At 46.9% G+C, this 25,320-nt stretch overlaps 1 long non-coding RNA gene across 1 annotated transcript in view; it reads right to left on the bottom strand.

The window, feature by feature from the left end:
• The window catches only part of LOC146785602 (uncharacterized), a 278,542-nt gene that overhangs the window by 176,056 nt on the left and 77,166 nt on the right, over positions 1 to 25,320 (bottom strand). Inside the window, exon 2 of the long non-coding RNA XR_014970693.1 lies at positions 19,540 to 19,620. This is a non-coding gene — a long non-coding RNA (uncharacterized LOC146785602). The remainder of the gene's footprint in view (positions 1 to 19,539; positions 19,621 to 25,320) is intronic.

Genomic DNA, 25,320 nt, shown 5'->3' with positions numbered 1-25,320 from the left:
AGCTCACGTCAGTAAAAAGCCCATAGCCCCCATGTAAGGCCTCTGCAGTAAATGAAGTAAATGAAGAAATAGATGCCACATCGGCTCTTGGTGATGGGCAACCTATGTCACAAATCAGTCCCTGCTCCAGACATCAGATATCAGATAAAACAAGATGTGCTGGTCGTCCTGACACCGAAGGCCTCACTCACTGAAGGCCTCACTTCCGGACTTCCCTGTTGCATAGCAACCCTTCCCCACGTCAGTTACACCACGTCATGCTCGAGTTGAACACAAGTAAGGCAAAGTTCCAGTACAATTCCAGCAGATCACGCAACCCCCTCCAGGTATCCACCCACCTATGACAAAATACCCATTATCATCAAGTAAACGCCCACTAGGACGCCCACCTTCACACCTTCTTACACGCCCACATGCTCTTATCTCATTCTCTTTTGCTCTTTTCGCTTACGTACATTATGGAGATGTATATATACTGTACTCTGTGAATAATGTTTTGAGAATACTTTTGAGACCCTTCCAGATCCCTTGTGGTGATGGTAATATTCTCCCTATGACTCGAGTTATTGGCATAAAGCCCTTTTTGAACCTGATACCACAGACTCAGCCACTTGCTTTATGCATGATCCTATTGATATTCTGAAATTCAGAGAGTGTAATATTTTATTTACGACAGGGTAGGTAATTCACCCAGATTTGTCACTGGGATTCAATAGTAGTCAACTTCTAAAGGCCACTGTTTTGGAAGAATTATTTGAATTTATAAATTGTGGCACTTGTTCTAACTTAATGATTAAACCATTTGTATTAGGCTTCTTTTGTAGAGCTATGATGCAATTACAATCAATATATTAATATCAAGCACAACTGTTACTAGACCTATTTAAATACAAATCTACTGTATGTCCTTTGATTGACATATTTTAATACTTAAATCTCTAAAGGATATAGACTGATTGGCAAGGGCGGTTTGCTTTGTCATATCTCCAAGTTTTAATGTGTATGATTCCTCACCCACACCAGGCATTATTAACAAATTGCCATAAAGGTTTCGGTTATAAAAAGTGATGAGCAGAATTGTGAAGAATTCAGACTTTGTGCAAAAACATTAGATCACAGCTGACACTCAATATGGCTTGAGTGGTGGCCGGTTGTCGGTAGAACAGTATCTTAATGTACATCTGCTATTGAGGAAGCATTCAGTTATAGATGGAGGGTTCTTCCATTTAGCCTTCATGACACTTAGTGGGCCATACAAAGCATTAACAGTCCTAAACACTGGCCTTGTTTAAATTATTTGTGGTGCTTTTGGCAGTAATTGATCTTTTAAAATAGTTTTACTGTAATCTTACAGCCAGAGTCAGATATGAACTTAGGGAAGGATTCAATGGCAACTTTGAACTGACAGTAAGGGTTTGTCAGTAGTGTGTCCTGGCCTTTCTATTTTTTAATTTTATTCTCAAATCAGTTTGACCCAGGTTTGAGGGAAAAGGGTCAGGGATTTCAAGATTGGAAAGAGAGGCTATTTATGGAGCAGAAGTAAGGGGTTATAAAGATACGGTTTACACAAGTACAGAAAAAGATTTTGTGGACAATTGTTCAAATTACCTAAAAGTATTCCACATTTTTGTCCTGAGCAAATCTCCTCAGGTTCATCTATTGATTCCACCAAACATTTGCATGATTTCATATACCCACAACTCCCATTAAAGCTTATACCTTGCAAGGAAACTGGAGTGACTGCATTGGCATATTTCCTTGAGCGCACAAGACAAATTCAAATAAACCACAATAACCAATAACAATTGTATCAGCCACAAATGGTGGATTATCAGAGCAGTGTGCTGCCTAATGTAAAGTGCTTTAATGCCTTATCAGGCAATGTAAATGCTATAGAAATACAATTACAATGCAATTCAATACATAGTGAGAATTGGCAACATGGTGTTGTCTGAAGTTAAGTCCTTTGCCAAGTGTTCTGTATGACCAACCCCCTCTGTGGAGGACTATGGTCATGGGCAGTATGCCTATGACCGGGCTCTATGCTCAACCCAGCTTGTCTGCACTAAGCCTTATGCTGTCCGCAGTGCTGGTTGGTGTGAGAAAGTGAATTATTAGTTGGGGTAGATAGTAATCCACCACAAGTAATAAAGTCACTAACTTGTTAGGTGCAGTTAGAGGTCGGTAATTTGATCCTGCTGGTAGCTATGGCACAGCGCAGACCAGTGTATATTAAGGAAAATGTGTAAAGCATTTAGAAGTAAACACATAATTTGAGGCCAACTACGATGTAGTGCAGATCGGATACACCAGGTAAATTGGCCCCACTAAGGCCTTAATGTAGGGAAATTTTTAAAAGTTTCTAACTCCTAATCTGAAAAGGAACTTTGTTGTTTTTCGGAACAGAAACTCTTCTCTGTGTGGGACAAACCTGACATGCAGTATTGCGCAGTGGAATTGCCTTTTTACCGCTGATCCCCTTGAAGCTTTGGAGCTCTGAAACAAAACCTTGGAAAAAGCTCCCAAACTTCTTTTCATGCCCAATCTATCACAGCAGTGCACTTCTAAGGCTCCTAGGGCCTCAAGGAGAGCACTTAACAATTATGAGGGCGTAAGACAGAGAGGCACAGCACAGTCCAGTGCAGGTCCAGATGCCACTTGTTGGCTGGCATTTTTCACTGGTCTTCTTCAGCTGTTTTATGTTCCTGGAGCCACTCAGGGGATCATAGTTATGATCCTTGGAGATCTTTCTGTCCTTGGATTTCAGGTGGAATGAGGTACAATCTCATCAGGTCTCTCTCACTGGTCACAGATCTCAAAGGCAGCAGGGTCAGTCCACCGGCTATCCTTTCACAAGTCCACCAGTGTTCTGATGAAGGGGCTTTGGGGTACCACATTTATGCTTGGCACTAGCTAATTAATGTTTGGGAATGATTCCTGAACACTCCCTAATCAATGGGGTTAACCTTCCTGGAGTCAACCCTATCCACTTTTTCAGTAGTTCACATTTGTCTTACTGCAATAGAAATTGCCCTGGCTCATGGAATTTCCAAGGGGCTGAAAGCCTTCGTCCACATTAGACTTGGGTCTGAGGGCTTGGGGAGTATGTGGGAGTGCCATAGTAAAATCACCGGGGTCCTCCCACGTCAAGTGCTAAAATGTAATTTTAATCAGGCACTCTACTCACAACAAACGGAGAGCCAAAAGTCTGGTAGGGCAAAAGCAGGGTTCCTTAAGCAGCCAGATAGGAGATACACAAGAATTGTCTTGACATCCTGTTCTCTCCCTTTCAAGTGCTTCCCCTTGTATTATGTGTAGCTCTTCAGATCGGTCAACCAGTATTAGACTGTGTGGTATCAGCAGGATGCCCACAGCCCCCACTCTGAATATTCCATTGAGTTCAGAGGAGTCATTTCTGTCCATACAGGTCAACCTATTCTTTGCTCCTGGGAAACATTTTACACCTCTTGAACACATCTTTGTGGGCTGATGATAGGATGGGAGAAGCTGGAGAGTGAATGCAAATTAGACTCTAGGAACTTCAAGCATGGAAAAAGTAACTTCCTAAAAGTTACTTTTCCCTTACATTTATTACAAATCCGGCTTGACCATTGAATTGGACTGTTAATAACTACTATTAATAATGACCTAATACATTTTCCATTAGCATTTTATCATGTATTCTGATTTTCTACATAGGACAGTCAGGTCTGCCAATGTGAAAATTCCTTTTAGGGCCTCACTACTGTGGCAACATGGTAGTAATACTTTTCTACATGCCTCACTTTTAAATACCATGCACCCTACCTTGTGGGCTACAAGGCCTACACAAGGGTGGGTACAGGGTTATTTGCACAAGTTACACTGTTGGTTTTACACTGCAGCAGTCAGGCTACAATGGTAAATCTAAAGCCATATTTATAAGTGGATGGCAGAATAAGAGCTGCATGCCACAGGTGACATACCGTTTTAGGCAATATTTGTACTTCAACACCATATACTATGGCCCTATTGAAATTTTAAATAAGACAATCAGGGATTACCCAATTTCTACATGCTTTAGGGGTCAGACCACACACACTGGGCCCTGCACAGTGCCCCAGTATGCAGAGTCTAAAAAACATAATTAAGGTCCAGCTAAAAAAACAGTTGACCTTGCAAAAGAGGACATTTTCACATATATATATATTTTTTTAATTTTCCAAAACCTTTATTGAGGAAGTTCAAGTCAAACACATTACATTGTGCTACAGAGCTGCTCAAATTATCACAGTAAAGACCAAGTCAAGCATTCGGGAACAAGTCGACTGCACCTTGCAAGAAACATAAACATGTTAAGGCAGAAATCACATCATCATTGCACAAAGGCTATGACATCAGTGGTGAGTGCCGCGGGGCATGGGGAGGCCAATAAGGAGGGGGGAGGCAGTCACCTGTCAACACTGGCTGCCGTGGGCGCAGGGCCAGAGGGCCCCAAATGTCAACAGGTCGAGACTTGGTGGGTAGTAAGTCCCAGAACTCCGATAACAAAGTCTGACACCAAGAAGCGTCCTCCAGCCAGCTCTCAACTCTAGGAGCAGGCCTGCGACACCAACACATAGCCACCCTACACCTGGCCAGGACCAGCAGCATCGCAATCAGGTGTCGAGAAGCATCTGGACAGAGTTTTATGAAACCGAGAAGGCAAAGGGGAGGGTCAGGATGCACTGTAGTGCTAGTAATATCCGAGATAGTGGAGCACACCACCCGCCAGAAGTCGCAGACCTTAGGGCATAACCACGCTAAATGAGCAAAATCGGCAGTGGGGGCAGCACAACGCATGCAAGTGTCATTTGGAATGAGTCCAAGCTTGTGGAGCTGAGCAGGGGTGCGGTACAGCCTGTGCAAATACTTGAAATGTATCTGACGAAGCCGGTAATTTGGTGACAGCTTCTTCGTCTGGTTGCAGCAGTATAGCCAGTCGGCCTGCACAATATCCATACCAAGATCCGCGCCCCACGCCTCCCGCGCACGGTCTGTAGAAATGGAGGTGGATGCTTGAGTAAAAGCACATAATTTCGTGACTGGTTTGTGTGGGGATGGGGATGTATATATGAAGTCAAGAGCTGGCATAGTGGGTGGGGGATGAGGGAAAGTAGAGTGTAGTGTCCGACAAATAGCACGCAGCTGGTAGAATAGAAGCATATCTAACGGGCCCGAGGAGTCAGGAAGGGAGTAAAAAGTGTTCCCTGGGTAAAGGTCCGCCACTGTCCGCAAACTGAGATGCGTCGCATGCCTAGACATGCCGGAAGGCTGGAGTGGGGGGAAATCAGGGTGGTTCACAAGTGGCACAGCATTTGCAGAGAGTAATGTAAGATTGGAGAGCCGGCGAAAGCCGGACCAGGCCCAGCGCAATATCTCGACCGTGTCCACCTCCACCCTCGGGCGCACCGCCGGTGTGAACAATGCCGTGCACAAAGGCCAGGGGGATGCTATATCCATCTCAACGGCCACATGAGGTTGATAAGGGGTAGGATGAATCCAAAAGTGTAGAAAACTGGCCTGAGCGCACAAGGCATAGATCTTGAAATCAGGAGCGCCCAAACCTCTGGCAGACATGGGGAGAGTGAGGATATCGTATGCAACTCTTGGTTGTTTACCCGCCCAGACGAGCGAAATAATTAGGGAGCGTAATTTGCGGAAAAAATGAGTGGTGAGAGGGATACTAACGTTCAAAAACAGTTAGAGAAATTTTGGCAAGACCTCCATCTTGGCGATTGCGATACGGCCAGCCAGGGATAGCGGAAGCCGGCTCCAAGTCGGAATCCTGGATTCCAACCGCACACCCGAAGTTAGATCTCCACAGTTCATCCAGGTCCCTACTTAACCAGATACCAAGATAGTGCGTGGGGCCCGAGGCCCACACAAACGGGAAGTCCGGTGTGAACGGCATAGTGGCATCAGTCAAGGGAAACAACACTGACTTGCTCCAGTTTACCTGAATACCGGAAAGTCCACCGAAGTGTATGATTTCCCAGACCAGGGGGCTGAGGTTTTCCTGAGGGTGACGGACGTATAAGGTTATGTCGTCCGCGTACATGGAGATGAGAAGGGAGCAGGCTGAAAAACCTATTCCCCTGTGAGTGTGGTGCTGCCGGAGCCTAGCAGCCAAAGGTTCCATTGCAATGGCGAAAAGCATGGGCGATGGTGGACAACCCTACCGGGGCCACGACCAATGCTAATGGGGTCAGAGATCTGGCCGTTAATGCGGAGACGTGCCGAGCGGTTGGTATACAGGAGCATGATCTTGCGAATAAATATGGCACTGAAGCCCATGCGTGGTAAGAGGTAGAATAGAAAGGGCCACTCAAGAGTATTAAACGCCTTTGTAGCATCCAGCAGGGCAGCCACCACAGGAAGATTGGGATTCATTTGGTGTAAAACTGTATAGATTGTACAGAGGTTATGCGAGGTGGCTGTACGCAGAATGAAACCAGATTGGTCTGTGAAAGCAATGAGGGGCATGAGTAGCAGGAGACGGGAGGCGATCAGTTTGGCGAAAATGTTGTTGTCAATATTTATTAAAGAAAGGGGGCGGTAGGAATCGCGATGGTCAGGAGGCTTGTCGGGTTTAAGAAGCAGAGTTATCAGCCTCGCGGAGAAACTGAGGGAAGAGGTCAGTATCGAAGGATTCATTATAAATAGCCGCCAAGTGAGTTTCTAGGAGATCCACATACATTTTGTAGAATGATGCCGGTAGGCCATCCAGGCCAGGGGCCTTGTCACCGGGTAGGCCACTGATGGCTGCGAGTATTTCCTCCCTTGTGAATGGTACATCTAAAAATTCCCAATGATAGTCCTCAAGTCAGACCAGCGCAATAGACTCGAAGTATTGATCGAAGGCTTCCCGTGACGGGGGGGTACCAGCAGAATATAGCTGTGCGTAGAAGTCTAGGAAACAGGACTTAATCTCCTCCGGGAGGTAGTCCTAGACGAGCCCCCGTCGCTAAGGGATGTAATATGGGAAGCAGCACGTGGGGGGAAGGAGATTAGCTAAAGTACGTCCCGGGCGGTCACCTTCACCAAAGCGGCAAGCACGGCCCTCCCTGCCCAAAAAGGAAAGTTCACGGTCTGCTTCTTCAGAAAATTCTGTGTGTTTTTGGTGAATTAGTGCCAGCGTATCAGGACTGGGGTGTGCAGCCTGGGCGGCATCCAGATCCCTTATTTCCATCTCGAGCTTGGCCAGAGTGGTGCGGATGGAACGAAGAACACCGGCCTGTTTGGAAATGCATTTGCCCCGAATTACGGTCTTGACACCTTCCTAGAGTACGGATGCCGAGTCCACAGTGTTTAAGTCAAAATAATTAGTAATAGCAGTTTGAATGACTGCGCAGAAGGCAGTGTCCCGGAGGGCGTTTGGGGGAAGGTGCCAGGTGAATGCACGTTGCGGGGAGTGGGGAAGACTGAGGCGAATCTGGACCGGCGCGTGGTCAGAGAAGGTACGCGCCATGTGTGTGGCGTCGGTGAGCCAGAGCAGGACATCCAGGGAGGTCAGCCAAAAATCTATGCGTGACCAACGACCCCTCGCACTGTTGACACAGGTACCCTCACGGGCATCAGGCCAAAGGTGGCGCCAAGCATCGTGAAGAGAGTTGTCGGACACAATAGATGTAAGGGCCGCGGTGGCGCACGGGTAGGACTATAGGAACCAGACCGATCAATCGCCGCTGATAAAGTGAAATTAAAATCCCCTCCCCAGATGACAGCCACTGGGCCACAAGTGGATATGAGTTGCCATGCATGATTAAAGAAGTCTGGGTCGTCCGAGTTGGGACCGTAGACCGCAGCAATCGTCACAGGCTGGGCCTGTAGTGAGCCGTGGAGGATCAATAACTGCCTGAGCAGTGTGCCAGGGGAGACTCCTGCGTATCAGAATAGAAACCCCCCTAGCATATGATGAGTAGGTAGAAGAGTGCGATTCTCCCCAATAGCGCCTGGATTCTGGAGAGGGAGCTGGGCATCAAGTACGTCTCCTGTAAGAGGCATATGTCCACCCTGTGTTGCTGTAAATGTGAGTGGATCAGTCTGGCCTTACGGTGGTCATTCAGGCCATTGACATTCCAGGTCCAGCAGATGGTGTTAGTCATGAGGAGGTGGCCCTAAGTGTAGCGTTACGCAGCTCAGGTGGGGAGCGCCGTGGGCAGGTGCAGTCAGGGTATCAGGGACGTCAACTGGCAGGACAGCATGGGAAGAGCACACAGGGATTGATCTGGTGGATATGGAGCAAAGATGCAAAGCGCGCAGGTGAACGTGGGCAGCGTCCAGCCAACCCAGACCAGGCAAATACATCAAGCAAGTGGGGGAAGAGACAAAAGGAGCAGTGTGTTCATAGAACATAGATAACAATTGACTTGAGGCAAAAAAGTGGCAGGAAGGACAATGCAGTGTCACAGTCCAAACATGTGAAAGCAGTACACAACAAGCAAACGGTGGCAAAAGAATGCCACATCCCCAATAGAAGGATGAAAGACCCCCCCCCCAAAAAAAAACACCCCATCCCAATCCAACCAGCCCAGACAAAGAAACCCCTCCAACCCCACACCCACTCCAACCCCCGAATTAGGCTGAGTCACCCATCCGGCCCACCCGCCCCACCCCAGGAACCCACAACCGAGAACAACTGTAGATTAGGGAATCATAAATCACAAAATGAAGAGGGGGGGACTGGGAGCCAATTAGAGAAGGTCCTGAACCAATGCTCCCAAAGTTATAACTTAAGATTACAATGGATGGTATCAGTTCCTATGGATGAAGGGGAACATCCACTAATTATGTGGTGTTCTAAAGAAAAGGGGTAGTCTCCTGGGATAGGTGAGTGTGTGAAGAAAGAGAAAGGTACTCCTAGGTTTTGTACGTAGTGCCCTCACACACCCTTTCGAGTGTATAGCATCATCATCGGGCAATGTTGCTCCTCGTGGGGGTGGCGCTGCAGTCCCTCACGGGCCCCGAGGGGCTCTCTAGCGGAGATCTTTTAGGAGTTTGCCACAGTGGTGAGTGCGGGTATGTGGGAAAAGGTGTCAGTGAATGTGAATTAAAATGGAGCAGGAGGCCCTGTCAGTTTTATTCGTAGGACCCCCTGCTTCAGAGTAAAAGTCAACGGGGATGGAGATGCACGTATGTGCCGTTGTGAGAGGGGAAATAAAAACAAATAAATTCCCACTTCTCTCAACCCGAGTGTCAATGTGATAAAGTGTAGTTTAAAAAAAGGGGGTCGACATGTTTCGCGCTACAGAATGGTCCCTAAGGGATCCTAAGCGCTTCATCAGGACCAAAAAGAAAAAGAATTACCAGGGATCAGGAAAAGACACACTGTATCCCTAGACAGACCTGATTGTGGTAATGATTGGGAGGACCCGTTCTTATACTAAAGTCCTACTTCTCAACCCTCCCCTCGTCTGAGAAGGGCTCCTTCGGTAGTGCCGCGCCGTGATCAGTTCTGTTCTTCCTTCACGGGACCGGAAACCTACCCGTCCTGCGGTACTGCATCCCCGTTGACTTTTACTCTGAAGCAGGGGGTCCTACGAATAAAACTGACAGGGCCTCCTGCTCCATTTTAATTCACATTCACTGACACCTTTTCCCACATACCCGCACGAGGAGCAACATTGCCCGATGATGATGCTATACACTCGAAAGGGTGTGTGAGGGCACTACGTACAAAACCTAGGAGTACCTTTCTCTTTCTTCACACACTCACCTATCCCAGGAGACTACCCCTTTTCTTTAGAACACCACATAATTAGTGGATGTTCCCCTTCATCCATAGGAACTGATACCATCCATTGTAATCTTAGATTAGGGAATCATCCCATGGGGGCATGGCAGGGCTAGGCGTACACCCCTGCAAAGGAGCAGGGTGGCCAAGCTTAGGTAGTGGTAGGCATCATTCAGAACAAGAGTTAGTAAAACCCAGTGTCAACACTTCAGTCATTGTCACTAAGACGATCCACGCCGTCGAGCTGAGCTTTGGGGGGGGGGCGAGTTGGCCTCCTTTTCGAGTTTCTTGGTGAATGCCAGGGCCTCCCTTGGATCTGGAAAGAAGAGTGTTTTGGCGCGCTGACGGACCCTCAGTTTCGCCGGGTAGGCCAGGGAGTACGAGACATCATGCTTCTGAATAATGCGCTTGGCAGGAAGGAATTCTCGCCGGGCCGCTTGGACAGCGAGGGTGTAGTCCAGGTAGAAGGAGAGTGTGTTGCCCTGGTGAGTGATGGTGCCCTTGTCTCGTGCCACGCGGAGAATGGCATCCCGATCCCGGTAATTCAAGATTTTAGCAATGATGGGACGCAGGGGCAGCTCCACAATGAACACCGGGGAGAGGACGTCACTGAAGAGCTCCTTGACAAGTTGTTCTACAATGTCCTCCATCTGTGAGATGTTGGAGGATTCTGGAAGGCCAGTGATGCGGAGGTTGCTCCGGCGGGAGCGGGCCTCCAAATCCTCATTCCTCTCCCGGATGACCGCCAAGATTTTATCCATCTGGATGAGTTTCTGACTGTCCTGAGTGGCAGCATCCTTGGCGACCGACACCCTGGACTTGACATGGAGTAAACGATTATCGTTGGAGTCAACACGGGCCTTTACTGAGTCAAGACGGGCTGATAGTTGGTCCAGCTGGGTCGTGATACTATTCACGGTCGACTTGACATCAAGCATTATTGCTTTAAGGTCGCCGTCCTGATTAGGGGGGGGCGTCCATAGTGGCAGCAGAGTCGGCACCGTCAGAGCCAGCGCCGTCCTGATGGGAGGACTTTCGGAGCTCAAAGGCTATCTTGGGCTGTTTTGGGTCCGTTTTCCACATGATGATAGACCCAGCTGACAGAAGTGAGGCTTACGAGAGGCAGTGGGCAGCAAATGACAACAGGGGCACGCCGTCTGCCAGCAGCTGATGGTATGAAGCGAATAAAAGACAAACCAAACCCCCACAATGGAGGCCGCTGCAGCCCGGTGAGAGGACCCCTTGGAAAATGCCAGGCAATGGGCAGCTAAGGCCGTGAGTTAGTAGAGCGATTAATGTCTCTATGTTGACAACCTCCCGCTTAAACAACAGGCAGATGAGGAAGGCCAGCAGGGGCCCAAGCCAGCGTCAAATGGTCATAGCACAGGAGAACTTCCAGTCTCACTAGGTCGCGGGCAGCGAGGTTAGGGGAGACGCAGAGGAGCTGACAGTCACCGCGCCCCTGAGATGATCACAAATGGCCGCTCGTCTCTCACCAGACCGCCAGTCCAGGCCACAAAACACCAGGGATCTGAAGATTTTGGGGCGCTCCACAGGCTCCAAGGGGTCAGGCTAGGCGAGGAAGGCACATCCAGGTGCTGCGCGTAGTAGCAAGATAATCCGGGGGCCAGCACTGCCCCAGGAACTCGCTGGAGCTACAGTGCCCGGCAGCAGAGGAGTAGCATTCTCTGCCCGAGATCTCACGTCTGCAGGCCCCAATGGTGGCGAGGAGAACCCAGCGCTGGTGTGGGGGCGGATATGCCAAGCTCCAGCGGTGCCCCCCCTTGGCAGTGAACAGTCAGGCGAGAGGCTCAGCGGGGCTACAGCAGGCCCGAGGTCCGATCCCCTCAACACGGCCCCCGAGGGGAGGTCCGGGGCCGAGGGAGGTAGGTTAATCAGTTGAGCCAGGCACTGGGCAGGTGGACGTCAGCAGCGGGCAGCTCCCGTTTGGCGGGGCAGAAGGGCAGCCAGTAGAGAGGGGGCGCCCGCCAAACTGAGGCAGCACCAGCGGGGAGCCGCAGGGGGCCCGCCGCTCTCAACACCGAGCCCGGGTGCCCACGGCAGCTGCAGGAAGCGGCCGAGGAGGTGGACGAGCATTAGTGCCTATGCCGTGGCCGGGCGGAACAGCCCGCGGGCCCCCTAACCCGCCAACAAAGCCACAGAGGCGGTGCCACTCACCCGGTGATGTCGGTCGCCCTCCCCAGGACGTGCATCGGCTGTGTGCGGCGCCAGGATGCCGACTCAGCCCAGAGCAGGAAAGGCCGACCCTCGTGGGCTTAGGAGCGTAGGCTCAGCAACGGTCGCAGATGACGTATCTCTGCCGCAGAACCCAGCCGGGAGTCAGCAGCGCGATGGTTCGGCGCCTCTTGTGAAGCGGAGTCAGGAATCAGCGTTGGTGTGCAGGTAAGATGAGGATGCCTGCAGGATTTTGCCGGATTGTTAAGCTTGGCCAGCAGAGCCCACTCAGAGTGAGGCCATCTTGCCGCCGGCCAAGCCACGCCCCGACATTTTCACATAGTTGACAGTGTTAGGCCCTCCATCACATCTGCCATTCACCCATACCCCACTGCACCCTATCTTCATCTGATTGCAGCAGTGTTTAACCGCAGAATATGGCTCACAGTCGTGATTCCCAACTAGATAAAGTCCTTGGATCATTAGTTAAAACAGAACGTGACTGTTCACCAACTCATAAGCAAACCATCTCACTATTTGATCCACAAGAACAGGACCGTACTTAAAAAACTGCAAGCCAATAAACTTGCAGTATTTTAAAATTTTAGAAAGTAGCTGTGGAAGGGTGATAAAAGCTTTAAGTGAAATGTATTCATGTTTAATTTTTGGAAACAAATACATAACAGTAAGAATCTTAATAATAGGCCCAGTGCAAAAACCTGAATATTTCATTTTTTTCTCTTCGGGTGTTTGTGTTAGCACAGCCCCTGCTATGGTCCACCTCAGAGAGAAAGAAGGATATGTTGGTAGTATTCAGCACTACCAACATCATTCAATATACTTCACTAACTGAGCCTTCACTCTCTCTCTTTCTTCCTCCCGTTGTGCTCCTGTTGATCTTTTGACAACATTACAGCAGCAGTGACACTTTATTTTTGTTAACATCTGTAGGGCTTTTTGTTAACATCTGTAGATCGTGGATGTCTCTTTGCTGCCTGAGAAATTAAGTATGTGTTGGTAAAAGCTTCCACATTTCCTTCCCATTATATGACATGCTAACACGTTTAAATTGCCATTTCCAATCTAACAGACATAGTGACTTTTGTTATAGCCTGTCTGCTTGCCCCTGGCCATCCCAAGCTTCTCTATGGCTTTCTTTACAACACTCCAAGTGGCCCCTTTGTGATCGAACATGAGACGTATTTCAAGCTCATTAAATTACTTGTTATATTTATCAGGGCAGACAACTGGCAAACGTCATCACCAGCTGTCCAGTGCCTGCATCAAATAAGTGAGCATTGAAAGTACTAATTTAACACAGCCTCTGCCACAGTTTTGCAGTAACTGGTATCTAAAATAATTGGAGAGCTGAAGAAGTGCTATTTTAGAATATTAGACAACAGTAAATGATTGCTTGTCATGGGAAAGAAACATATTTGCTTGAAATGTAGCAGCATTTGCAGCCACATCTAAAGAAATAAAGCAGATCATGACACGATAATATACACAATGCAGCATAGCAAGACATGTAAAACATTAGAAGGCAGAGCACCACAACAAAACAGTGAAAACACAATGCAAAAAGTAACACCACAAAATCACAACGCAATAATGCAGCACATAACTCAACAGCACAAAAAAGCAGCTGAATACATCACCACATAAAATGCCACACACCCAATATGCATAAACATTCTTGCCACATATTACCACCTTGAGAAAAATGGTTCCAATATATGGTGGTAATAGATATTTGCACCACACACTGACTTAACTTACCACAGTACATGAAACAGTGCCATTCACATATTTTCTGGTCCGGCCCAGGGGTCCTATCATGTATGCTACTTTATATGAAGGTAATGTAGTTTGTCGTTTTTGAAATGAGTTGTTGATGAAAGAAGTCAAAGGTATAGGACTGAATATATATATTTAGAAAGGTTTTGATAGCTATTGTCAATGGCTTTAAACATGGTTTGCATTTTCTTTCTCTATCAGTGTCCATTATTCTTTCTGCACGTTCTATTACAAAGTATGTCTGTTCTTCTTCTATAGCAGCAGCTTTAACCTTCTATTCTTTACTGCGTATGGTCCCAAAAGAAAACGACGTAAATTCACATTTAAATGAAGCTTTGACATCTGTTTCTTTACAGCACTCAAACTGGTTTGGGATAGCCATTTTTGGCACAGCTTCCCTACACTATATGTAGTTATAGTCATAGGAGAATATGTGTCACACCCAGAATCTGGTCTACTTGCTAATGGACCAGTATATTTAAGCAGAAAGCAAGACATACGTTTATCAGAATCTGCTGGCAACATGGCTATACTATCTGAACCAAACAATTTTAAATTGTGTGTTCCAATCTGCACCATTTAATTCAATTCACCACTGGTGGTGTTTTCTCTCCATTCCCATCCATATAGTTTGTCAAACACATTTTTGCAATTGATGGTGTACTCGAATATGAGGTGCAAAGTTCATGCAAGCTGTTTGCTGCACAGTCCCATTTAAAAATATAATTCCTCTATCGGTCATATATGCCCTGAACAAATTTACAAAAATTTAGGGCCAATTTATTTTCTGGGAGATGAAGTATTCTCCCTTGGCCTGCAGGAGGAATATATATCCGCTAGGAGACTACTCAGCCCACCAATTCAATTCAAATCAATTAACTTTATTCAACCTTAACCATTAAGATCATAAAAACAATCGATGAATCTATCTCATTTTCATAGCATAATAATCAGTAATTACAGATAAAAACAAGGTAAAAAAAGTAGAGTTTAAAAATACAGTATTAAAACAGGTAAATTCATTTGAAATATAAAAAATACATACAAAACAATACCATCATCAGTTAAGGTGCAAACTATGGGCTAATCGATCTCCGATTCACTAAAGCCAAACATAGATAGAACGCAAGGGAGAAACACACATAAAGATCAGGTAGTCCAAATAGTAGAGCCAGATATTGGTCCCAAGATCTGTATGATTAGACAGAAGGCGTGGAAATAAATCGTTCCTCCAGACAGTAACTCTGGGGTAAGAAGGGAAATTCCCCACGGACAAGTACGGCCCATCAAAAGCTGGTCCGACGTGGCTCTACTATTTGGACTACACAGCTCTAATCGCACACTGATTGGGAGCGAGACCATTAAACTCTACTACTTACGGATATGTTTCTGATTTAGGCGCTTGGCCCAATTACGCCTCCTTACAGTCCACCTCATGGTACCAATCATCCTACTGCTGAAGCTTTTATTTACAGCCCTATATCTGTTTTGTGAGGGTTATTGCCCCTACGAGCCCTGATGAAGTTCTCAATAAGAGAACAAAATGCATTGGCTGAGTTCTAAAGTGTCTATACTTTTAAAGAATTGAAAATAAAGTCTTTTGGGAAACTCACTATTATTTTCTGGACTTTGTTACTCTGCGCACGCCCATCGCTCCCTCCATCACAATGGTGACTGATTTCCCTTCCTGCCAACATAGAGATCCACCTGCCAAATTAAATTGCGGGCTGACCTCTAGTTTGATCATGGCGGGGACTACTCTACATGGCATTTTAATGATTCGCTTGCCATGGGAGAAGCCTCCCAAGGTGAGGGTAGCATTACTTTTTTTCTTTTCAAAAACAAAATCCTGTTCCAGGATTTTCTTTTTGAAAAGTAAAAAAAAAATGCTGTTTGCTGCAAGACTGCATCCTTTCAATGCAGCCCTGCAGCAAATAGTAAAATGCATATAGAGGAAACCGCCATGACGGAAGTTCCTGCCACTAGATTTATTTATTTATTTATTTTGCACATTTATTTATTGCCAAGACCTTTATAAATGACCTCCTGCTTGGGGGTCATTTATAAATTAGGTGGGTGGCATCTCCACCATAGGGATGGAGTAATTTACTCGATCTTCAGGCAGAATAGTGAGCCACTCACCAAAATATAAATTAGGCTCATACATTTTTTTAAGTTCCTTACCACAAGGTTTTACTTGGCGGTAAGGAACAATAAAAATGACTACATGTTCATCAATCTAAACTGGGCGGGTGGACATGTGGCTATTTCTCTGACAGCACTGATTTATAAGGGCTGTGGGAGGGGATTAATTACAGCAGAGACTGATTAGTCTCCTCCATGAATAAACCTAAGGTTCGCCCACATGTAAATGCAGTGGACAGACCACTATATTAACAGAACACCCTCTCCAACATTATAAAATGACCCACTTCCCTCCAGGAGGTTGTCTCCCCTCCTGCTTCTGCCACCTGCATCACCGTGCCTCATACCCCCTTCCACCACAAGACGTGACATGGACTCCATTTCCCATCAGCCTCAGAGACAGGGCCAGCTGGTTCAGCAGATTTCCACGTCTCCCGGAGCCAATTTAAGACCCCGGCGGCCCACACTTAGTGGGAAGCTGCTCTCCACTTCCCTCCAAGAGGTTGTCTCCCCTCCTACTTCTGCCACCTCCATTACTGAGCCTCGTACCCCCTCCCACCACCGGACGAGACCAGGACTCCAGCAGCCCTGGAAGCGGAGCCAGCTGGACCAGCAGATTTTCGCCCATCTCTGTGCCAATTTAAGACACCGGCAGCTCCTGCTTCTCAGGATGCTAGTGGGTGGGTTCTGGGTGAAGCCTGGGCCTAGGGCAGACCCGTCCACACCCGTCAGGGCCTGGAGGAGGCTGGGCCACCCCTTTTCACCCAACCCCACACTTAAGGTACTGTATCCCCGCACTGCCTGCTGTCCCTGTCCTGTGATGACTGTTGTCCTTAGGCTGCCAACTGTCTCTGTCCCTGTGCTGCCTGTTTTCCCTCTGTTGCCTGCTGTCCCTGTGCTACCTGCTGTTCCTGGCTCCCTGCTGGCCCTGTGCTGCCTGCTGTCCCTGCATGGCCTTCTGTCCCTGCACTACCTGCTGTCCCTGTGATGCTTGCTGTCCCTTCACTGCTTGCTGTCCCTGTGCTGACTGCTGTCCTGGTGCTGCCTGCTGTCCCTGCGAGGCTGCAGTGCCTTTCCCTGTGCTGTCTGCTGTTCCTGTCCATGCACCCCCTGTTGTCCCTGTGGTGTCTGTTGCCCATGTGCTGCTTGCTGTTTATGTGCTGCTTGCTCTCCCCGTGCTGTCTGTTGTCCCTGCACTGCCTTTCTGTCCTTGTCCCTGCATTGCCTGCTGTCCCTACGCTGTCCATTCCAGGTCCCTTTCAAACGCCTAGGACCAACTTCCAGGACAACAAATAGAGGCCATGGTCATGCAACAGAATTTTGCAGGGCACGCACTGCCAATGCACAACTAGTTGGACAGCGCCAGGACGCCTGACCCCAGCGCCACCTAACGGTACACTGCCAAGGAACTCCTGGACCTCGGACGCTGATACAACAGCACGTCTCCTCCCCATGATCCACCAAAGGACCCTTCACTTGCTGACAATGGCACTTCTCCTGTGACACAACCTACGCAAGATCTCACACCACTCCTGCACACAAGACCAAGAACAGCCCACAACCGCTTCATTGGATCCTGCTCGATGCTTGGTCACCCTGTAAACACACCTCGGAAATCTGGGACACCATCACCACCCTCTCCACGGACCATGCCTTCATCACCAAAACGTGGCTCAACCCCACCTCAAATCCCTGAATCAACACTGCCACTCCCAGAAGCTGCAAGGTGATATGCCAAGACTGTGCCCTCGCCAACAAACAAGGCAGAGGCATTGCCATCATCTTCAATGAAACCATCAGATGCACAATCACCAACGATGGCCCCACACCTCTCATGGAACTCCCCAACTTCCTACTAAAAACAGATGTCAAAACCACAATAAGATGAACACTTGCCTACAGACCCCTGGGACCCTGAGCAACATTCTGCGATGCCATTCCCAACCTCATCGCCCCCCTAGCAATCGATTGTCACCACTACGTTCTGCTCAGTGACCTCAACTTCCATATCAACGACCCCAATGATGCCATCTCCATCTCCCTTCCTGGAGAATCTGAACAACATCAGCCTCACCCAACTGGTCATGGAACCCATGCACATAGCCAGACACACACTTGACTACATGTTCACCTCCAGCGACATAATCAAATTCAGCTACACAACACAACTCACCTGGACCGACCACACCATCGTACACTTCATCATCACAGGTGCCCAGCACGACATCACCAGGCACCAGATCCCCCCCACTGCTGCTGGAGCAAGGTCACCGAAACTCAGTGGTCACAGGCTCTCACCACCTCTCAAGCCGAGGCCTCAACAGACCTCGAACAGGCTATCCAGATCACCACCTGGCTCATCGACAGCGCCGACAAAGTCGCCCCTCTGAAACCTAGCAAATCCAATAACTCCTGCAAACACACCAGCTGGTACACCCAGAACTATGGAACACCAAGTGCAACTGCTACCAACTTGAGAAATGATGGCATGCCACCAAGACAGAGCAGCTCACAAAACAGCCCTTAGCAGCTATCACTGGCAAATGAAAGAAGCCAAGAAAGTCACCATCACCACCTGCATCGACTCCGCGGCCAACCACCAAAGGAGCTCTTCAAAGTAGTCACAGAATTCTCTAACTCGACCGCCATAGAGAATAACATCCACCCCTCCCAAGAACTCTGCGACACTCTCTGACTACTTCCACAGCAAGATCACCTACATCTACAACTTCAACCTCCAACCCGCCACCCTCAACCCCAAAAACCTTTACCAACAAGCTATTATCATCCAAACCATTAACATTTGGTCTCCGCTCACCACCCTGACCACATCAGCCATTATGTATTCCATCCACTCAGGGATGCCCATTGACCGCTGCCCCCATGTCAGGACCCTAAGAGGATTCCTACCAATGGCCCCATCACAGCTAGCATACTAGGTGGTAGACTTTGCAGGAAACACTCAAACTTAATCAGTAGACGAAATTGGAATACGAGCTGGCAGCACTGAAATCCCAAGATGTCTGCCAGCTCACTCCTCTCGGCTACGCTCTAGTTGGTAAATTCCAATCTCGATTGGAAGGTGAAGCGCGCGCTAATACTAAACTGCGCACTTCATCTGAAGAAATTTCTGTGGAGGGAGCTCCTAACTGTTCTCCGTGGTGTTTAGTTACAGTAAGGGTAGTGACAACGGGCGTCGTTTATTGTTGCTTCGGTACAATAGGAAGTGAGTACTTTTTAAGTAATCCCTCTGCGCATGTTCAGTATGTTGTGTAAGAAGCGTCTCGTTTTTTAGCAAGTCAGCTGTTTCCGAGTTCACTAGTCAGCGGAGAACTGTTGCGTCTCTTCCGACATGTGAACAGTTCTAGAAGGAAAGTGAATTGTCATGAATTTTAATCGGCTAAACGCGTATTCACGTTTCAGTCAGGAGAATAATTAGGAAGGCATTAAAACTGAACGGGTACTCACATCTGGCGAGCATATAGTCAAGCTCAAACTATTTTTCAGAAAGAGTCAAGGTGTAAATACATATCTGAACCTTAAACTACGTGCCCTAAACTTAAAAGGGACCGTTAATCATCCGCAAAAAGATTTCAATAAATTCAAAAGAAAGAAAAGGTTAACTATTCTAAAAACCAAAAAAGAACATTATAGAGTAAAAACCTTACCTGAGAACAGAGTGGAGGTTCTTCTTGAAGAAGTAGCAGAGGCGGCTTCCAGATTCTTCTTCAGACACCCAAGTACTTCCTCTGGAATAAAAATACATAAGAATTATTACTTTTAAGAAGTAATGCGATCCGATGCTTAAGAAGAAATAAGTCTACATTACAAATATAGAAGAGGAGCATTGGCCAATAATAGTTTGGGTACAGGTAGTTAAAAGATAATTAAGTAGACCTGTTGCTAATTAATTGTGAGGGTGGATACTAAAGGCAAATTCTGTTGATGTATTTTTGTTTCAGTTGTTGCCATTTTTACAAGAAGATAAGAACACACACACAACTAAGATGGAAAAGACCTTCACAAAGCAGAACCACAATTGTTGTCTGTCTTTTCCCAATCCCCCTCCCCCTCGACACACCACTGCATGAGGAAATTTAGAACTTGGCAGGGGTGTTCCAGGAGGGGCATGGGAATTAGCACCGATCTGCTCCTGTCCAACTAGTCAGCAATTGAGGCACCCTGACAACCCAACACCTCTGCACCATCACAACTAACCCAATCAGCACGCAACTCATGCAGAGCATCCGACTACCTCCCTTCACCTCCACACCCAAAGAAATCATATGCGTCATCCCACAAGGACCATCCCTCAGCCCTACCCTGTTCAACATCTACATGACCCCCCTCGCAGACACAGCTCGCAGATACCCCTATGGGTGACAGTGTTGTGCTGTACAAATGCTGTTGATTTGATTTAATTTGATAAATTTACCCTTAGTTCCTCAAATATTTTTTTCATTAAAATTTCTCTTCAAGCATGCATAACGTTGTTATTAAAATGAATCAGTGAACTGCGCTTTAAGAGCAATGTAGGAGAAGGATTTACCACTGGATTGGATTTTCCTTATGTGTGGAATGTGTGCAAGTAGGAGTCTGGACAAGCAGAGGTGTCTGAAAGGTTTGTGATAGCAGATGTGATTGTTGAGGTATACAGACCAGTGCTATTTAGAGCCTTGAATGTGTTTGTGTGAGGAGTTTGAATTGTGCTTATTTGCGTATGTGGAGCCAGTAGAGCACCTTCAGGTGTGGTGTGACGGGAGTGCGGCTTGGGTGGTTATGAATTCTGAATGGTCCTCAGTCTTCTGGTGAGTTTTTGGTTGATTCCAGCATACAGGTAATATGCCTGTAGTCCAGCTTGCTTGTGACTATGCCGGTTTTGCAGGTGCTGTTGTGGAGCCATTTGAAAATCTTCCTCAGCATCTTCAGGGTATGGAAACATGAGGCGGTAACAACATTGACTTCTGTGGTCATGTTGAGTTTGCTGTCAATGACGATCCTGAGGTTCTTCACGTGGGTGGTGGGGGTAGCTGTCAGTCACAGCTCTGTTGAACACCAAATAGAATACCACGGTCAAGTGCTATTCCTGAAAATCACAATTTCAGTCTTGTCAGTGCTCAGCTTTAGACAGTTGGTCTTCATCTGGTGAGCGATTTCAGTCATGCAGGTATTCAACTTGATCCAGATACTGGGCACCTTGCCCATGAAGGAGAGAATCAGTTGCATGTTATTGGCGTAGAAGAGGACGTTGCTGTCATGAGAGCAGATGATGCTGGATGGAGGGATCATGCATGCATTGAGGAGGGTGAGGCTCAGGGAGGATACTTGCAGAACTCCTCAAATGAGGTCATGGGCATCTGAGGCGTACGGTGTCAGGCTGCCTGACTGGGCCCTTTCACTCTGGAAGGAGCAGACCTATCTGAGTGCATGTCCTTCAATTCCAATGTCATGCAGGCATTGAATGATGATGGAGAGGGATACTTTGAAACTCTGCGGAACTGCCTAATAGGATGAGGGCTGAGGTGTCTCCTCTGTCCAGAGTCATGCAAATGTCACCCTTGCCAGTGATAAGGGCAGTTTCCATGCTCTGGCTGAGTGGTGTTGATGAGTTGGTGGTCGTTGAGGTATTCAGTGAGGCATCTGTTTGATGATTTTCTCTAATACTTTGGCTGGGCATGGTAGCAGGGAAATCAAACTGTAGTTGGTGAACACTGAGGGGTCCACAGAGGATTTCATCAGCAATAAAAGGATAATTGCATTTTTACCAACATCTGGGAAGGACGCGGAAGAGGTGGAGGTATTCAGGATGGGTATAAGCATGGTGGTGAGGGGTTGTAGTCCTCTGTAGTAGGACCGTGAGGGGCAGGGGTCCAATGGGGCCCTTGAGTAAATGAATTTCATGGGCTGGCAGTTCTTTCTGGGGTGATTACAAGGTTAGCATAGGTTATTTGGATAAGATCAGGAGGTGTTTGATGAGGTCTGTCGGATCCGGTTGTGGACTGAAGTTGCTGTAAATAGCAGTTATTTTATGCTTGAAGAATAGAGAGATTGTTGCAATGAATCTGCAAGAGGGTGAGTGAGTTGCAAGCAGCCACTGGTTAGCTGAAATCCTTCACAATCGTGAAGATGTATTTGGTTCTGTTTGTGCTTGCATCGATGCGGTTGCCAGAGTGGTGCATTTGGTGTTCCAGGTCATTTGGTGGTAGCGTCTCAGGGTAGAATTGAACCTGCTCCTGTCTGTATTGTGCTGACTCATTCTCCATTCACGCTCCAGTTGTTTGCAGTAGAGTTTCATCAGTCTGAGTTCCTCTGTGTACCAACTGTCCTGGGGTCTAGATCTTGTTGTATTGCTGTGTTTGAGGGGGGCCAGGAAGTAGCGCAAGAGGTGAACCAATTGTTGAAGTTCCTTATAGCTTTGGGGAGGCTGTTGTTGTGTTCGAGTTGGTGGATGTTGAGAACAGTGATCCAGTCCTTGTTAGTGATGATATTCCAGTTTTGGTGGGGTGGGCTGGTGGTGGTGCATTTGTGTTGGACCTGGCTGAGGGTGCTAAAGCTGATGAGGACAAGAGACTGGTGTAGGCTCATCAACTCTGATGTTGTTGAATGTTGAAGGTGGTAAAAATAAGGTCCATGAGGTGTTCAGCGATGTAGGTAGGTCCCTCTGCTTGTCGATTAAGGCCCAGGCTTCCCAGGTCTTCGCTGAGTGTTTTTGAGCACTTTTAGTACTGTTTATATGTGGGTTCTGCAATTCTTCCACTGTGTATAATTATATATTTCTCTAAGGCTGCTAGATTGATGAATGTCATGATGTCCATAATGACAGAAACAAGAGACCTTGATGATTTTCTGCTGCGAGACATGGATCTTCAATGTCCAATGCAGCATACAACCTCAAGTCAGTCATCAGTTCTGTAGCGTGGCTTGCATGTATTCTCCATTTTAGATTCAGCTCCTTAAGTTGATATCTCTTTTTCATGGCACCCTTTGCCACACTTACCTGCTTATACGGGAATGTGTTGTATGTGTATTTGCGATAGGCACTGACGCCCTGTAGCTTGTACAGTTAGTTCCAGGGTTGTACATAAAGAACACAATGCCACTGTTTTACTTTCTTTCTTTGATCATTAGGAGGCACTTCATTTCAGCTAGACAAAACCAAATTAGCTGCTCTGCACCTTTGCAACAGTTCATAAGAACACAGTTTTCTTACATAAAGAGCATCCATGCTAAAGCTCTTTGAGAGGAGCATTTGTATGCAAGGAACCACTGCAGACTGTGACTGGGATGCCGCCCTGCTGATTCCAAATTCCATCCTGCTAAGGAAGATAACCTGTGCACTGTGACCGGCTTCATGACACCTAAGACCAAGGTATGGGGTTAAACTATCCCAACTGATCTGGCAGAATAATGCTATCACTATGCTCTCTTTAATATAGTGTAGGTACAGATAAGAGTAGACAAACATTAGCAACAATTAACATGGTTGAATTGCTCATACAGTTTGCCATTCTAACAATGCTGATTACAGTAAAATGCCTCATTTTTCTAATAATAGCAGCTCACACTTTTTATACAATAATACGATCATTTTAATAAGGGTTTGAAAATGCAGTGTTGCATCTTAATTGTGTTTACCTTGGGCATGTAAGAGTGACAAAGTAAAGGGTTATATCTGTTTCCACGGACTCCGTGGGACTCAGAGTGTCATGTTCAAGGCTGTCAATAACATTTGGTACCCTGCTTAGCTTAGGGGTTAAATGCGGTACTGTGAGCTAGCCGAAACCCACCAACACTCACTGTTGATATATGTGGACTGAGTCCCTATATTTAGAAGTTTGTATTGGTATACTACACAGTCCTGCTATATCAGCTTGTAAAGGGACCTGGAGTTATGATGTCATCCAAAGAAATTCTCAAAACATATGGAATTTGAATAATTTTTGTTGCACCCAAAATTTGATAAGGGGCTGTATCCAAAATAATACAATCACGCACAGAGTATGCAATGATGTTAACAGCATGGTTATCCCTTTTGGCTCTGTTTGAAGAAGAATGCAGTTGCAGCTTCTGAATGACAATGGATGGTATCATACTTTCAGGCATCCATGTATTAGCACTGAAATTACAAACATCATAATCCATAAAAAGAGTGATATTATGTAGGACCATGCATGGTAGATGTTAAGGGTGGGCGGAATTTGCGAAATTGCCTTTCGCAAAATTTCGCGAAACTGCAAAAAATCTCCGCGAACACGCAAAATTTTGCGTGCTCGTGGAGATTTTGGGCTGATTAATGCGTTTCTGAATTTGACCTTCAACTCGGGCACCTGTTTTATTTATATCTGTAAGTGCTTCCTCTTGAGGTTTAATTTTTGTGACAAGAGCATCGTGCCAGAAGGAATCCTGCCCTGCATATTTATCCAAGAAAATGCCACCATTTTGTGCAATACCTCTACTCAACTGGAGTACTTTCTACTGGCTAATCAGTAAGTGCTACCTCTGTGGGTAAATGTATAGTGCTTTTCCTACATTACAGCTGCGTAAAGGGCCAGAAGAGTTGTCTCCAGCGACCATGTGTGTTTGTAACTTTTGCCACTGCGACGATGGGCGCCGGGGTCCCTCAAGTGAGCTGTCCATCATAGTGGAGAAAGGGCGGGAAGACGTTGCACACCGCTGGTGTGTGGGCTGGGGCCAAACGGGCGGGGTTTCTATGCAGTTCACATGCCTCTTGTTTATAAAGGGTCAGAGACTGACCAGAGCAGCAGATGAGGAGACAGAACCTCCTGGTGTCAGGAACTACACAGGGATTGTACTCGAGAAAATCATGGATGCACAGACCTCCATCAAGGATTACAGCAAATTGTTACGGTAGGATATGGGGAGAAAGCACACCTGCCTAGCCTCCACCGTGCTCACAAATCTTTTGTGCTGATTAATGCGTTACTGAATTTGACCTTCAACTCGGGCACTTGCTTTATTTAAATCTGTAAGTGCTTCCTGTTGAGGTTTAAAATGACAGGAGTATCGTGCCAGAATGAATCCTGCCCTGCATATTTCCGTTCTGCCGCGGATTGCGGAAGTTTTGAAATTTTCTCGTTCCGCGCGGAACGCGAAAATGTCGAAATTTCGCAATTTCCGCGAGCGGAACGGAAATTGTCGCCCACCCTTAGTAGATGTACCTGCCGTGTAAAAAGCAACGGGCAAGAAGTAATCTGTAGCGATGGCTAATGAAATGAAGGGATGTATGATGTTACAACGCATGCTTTTACAACACATGCTGTTACAACGAAATTTTTACAACGCAAATGCAGTGACAACGCAAGTCTTTACATCGACTTGCACTAGATGGCGTGCTAACATTAAAAAAGTGTAATTTACTATTCTAACTCCAGTCCACGTAACAGTAGGGAAGGTGTTTGGATAGTAAACTACACTATTTTTAATGTTAG

The sequence above is a fragment of the Triturus cristatus genome, chromosome 11, assembly GCF_964204655.1.
Source record: "Triturus cristatus chromosome 11, aTriCri1.1, whole genome shotgun sequence".
NCBI classification, from domain to species: Eukaryota; Metazoa; Chordata; class Amphibia; order Caudata; family Salamandridae; genus Triturus; species Triturus cristatus.
The sequence above is the reverse complement of the archived record's forward strand: the minus strand, read 5'-3'. Positions and strand labels throughout refer to the sequence as shown.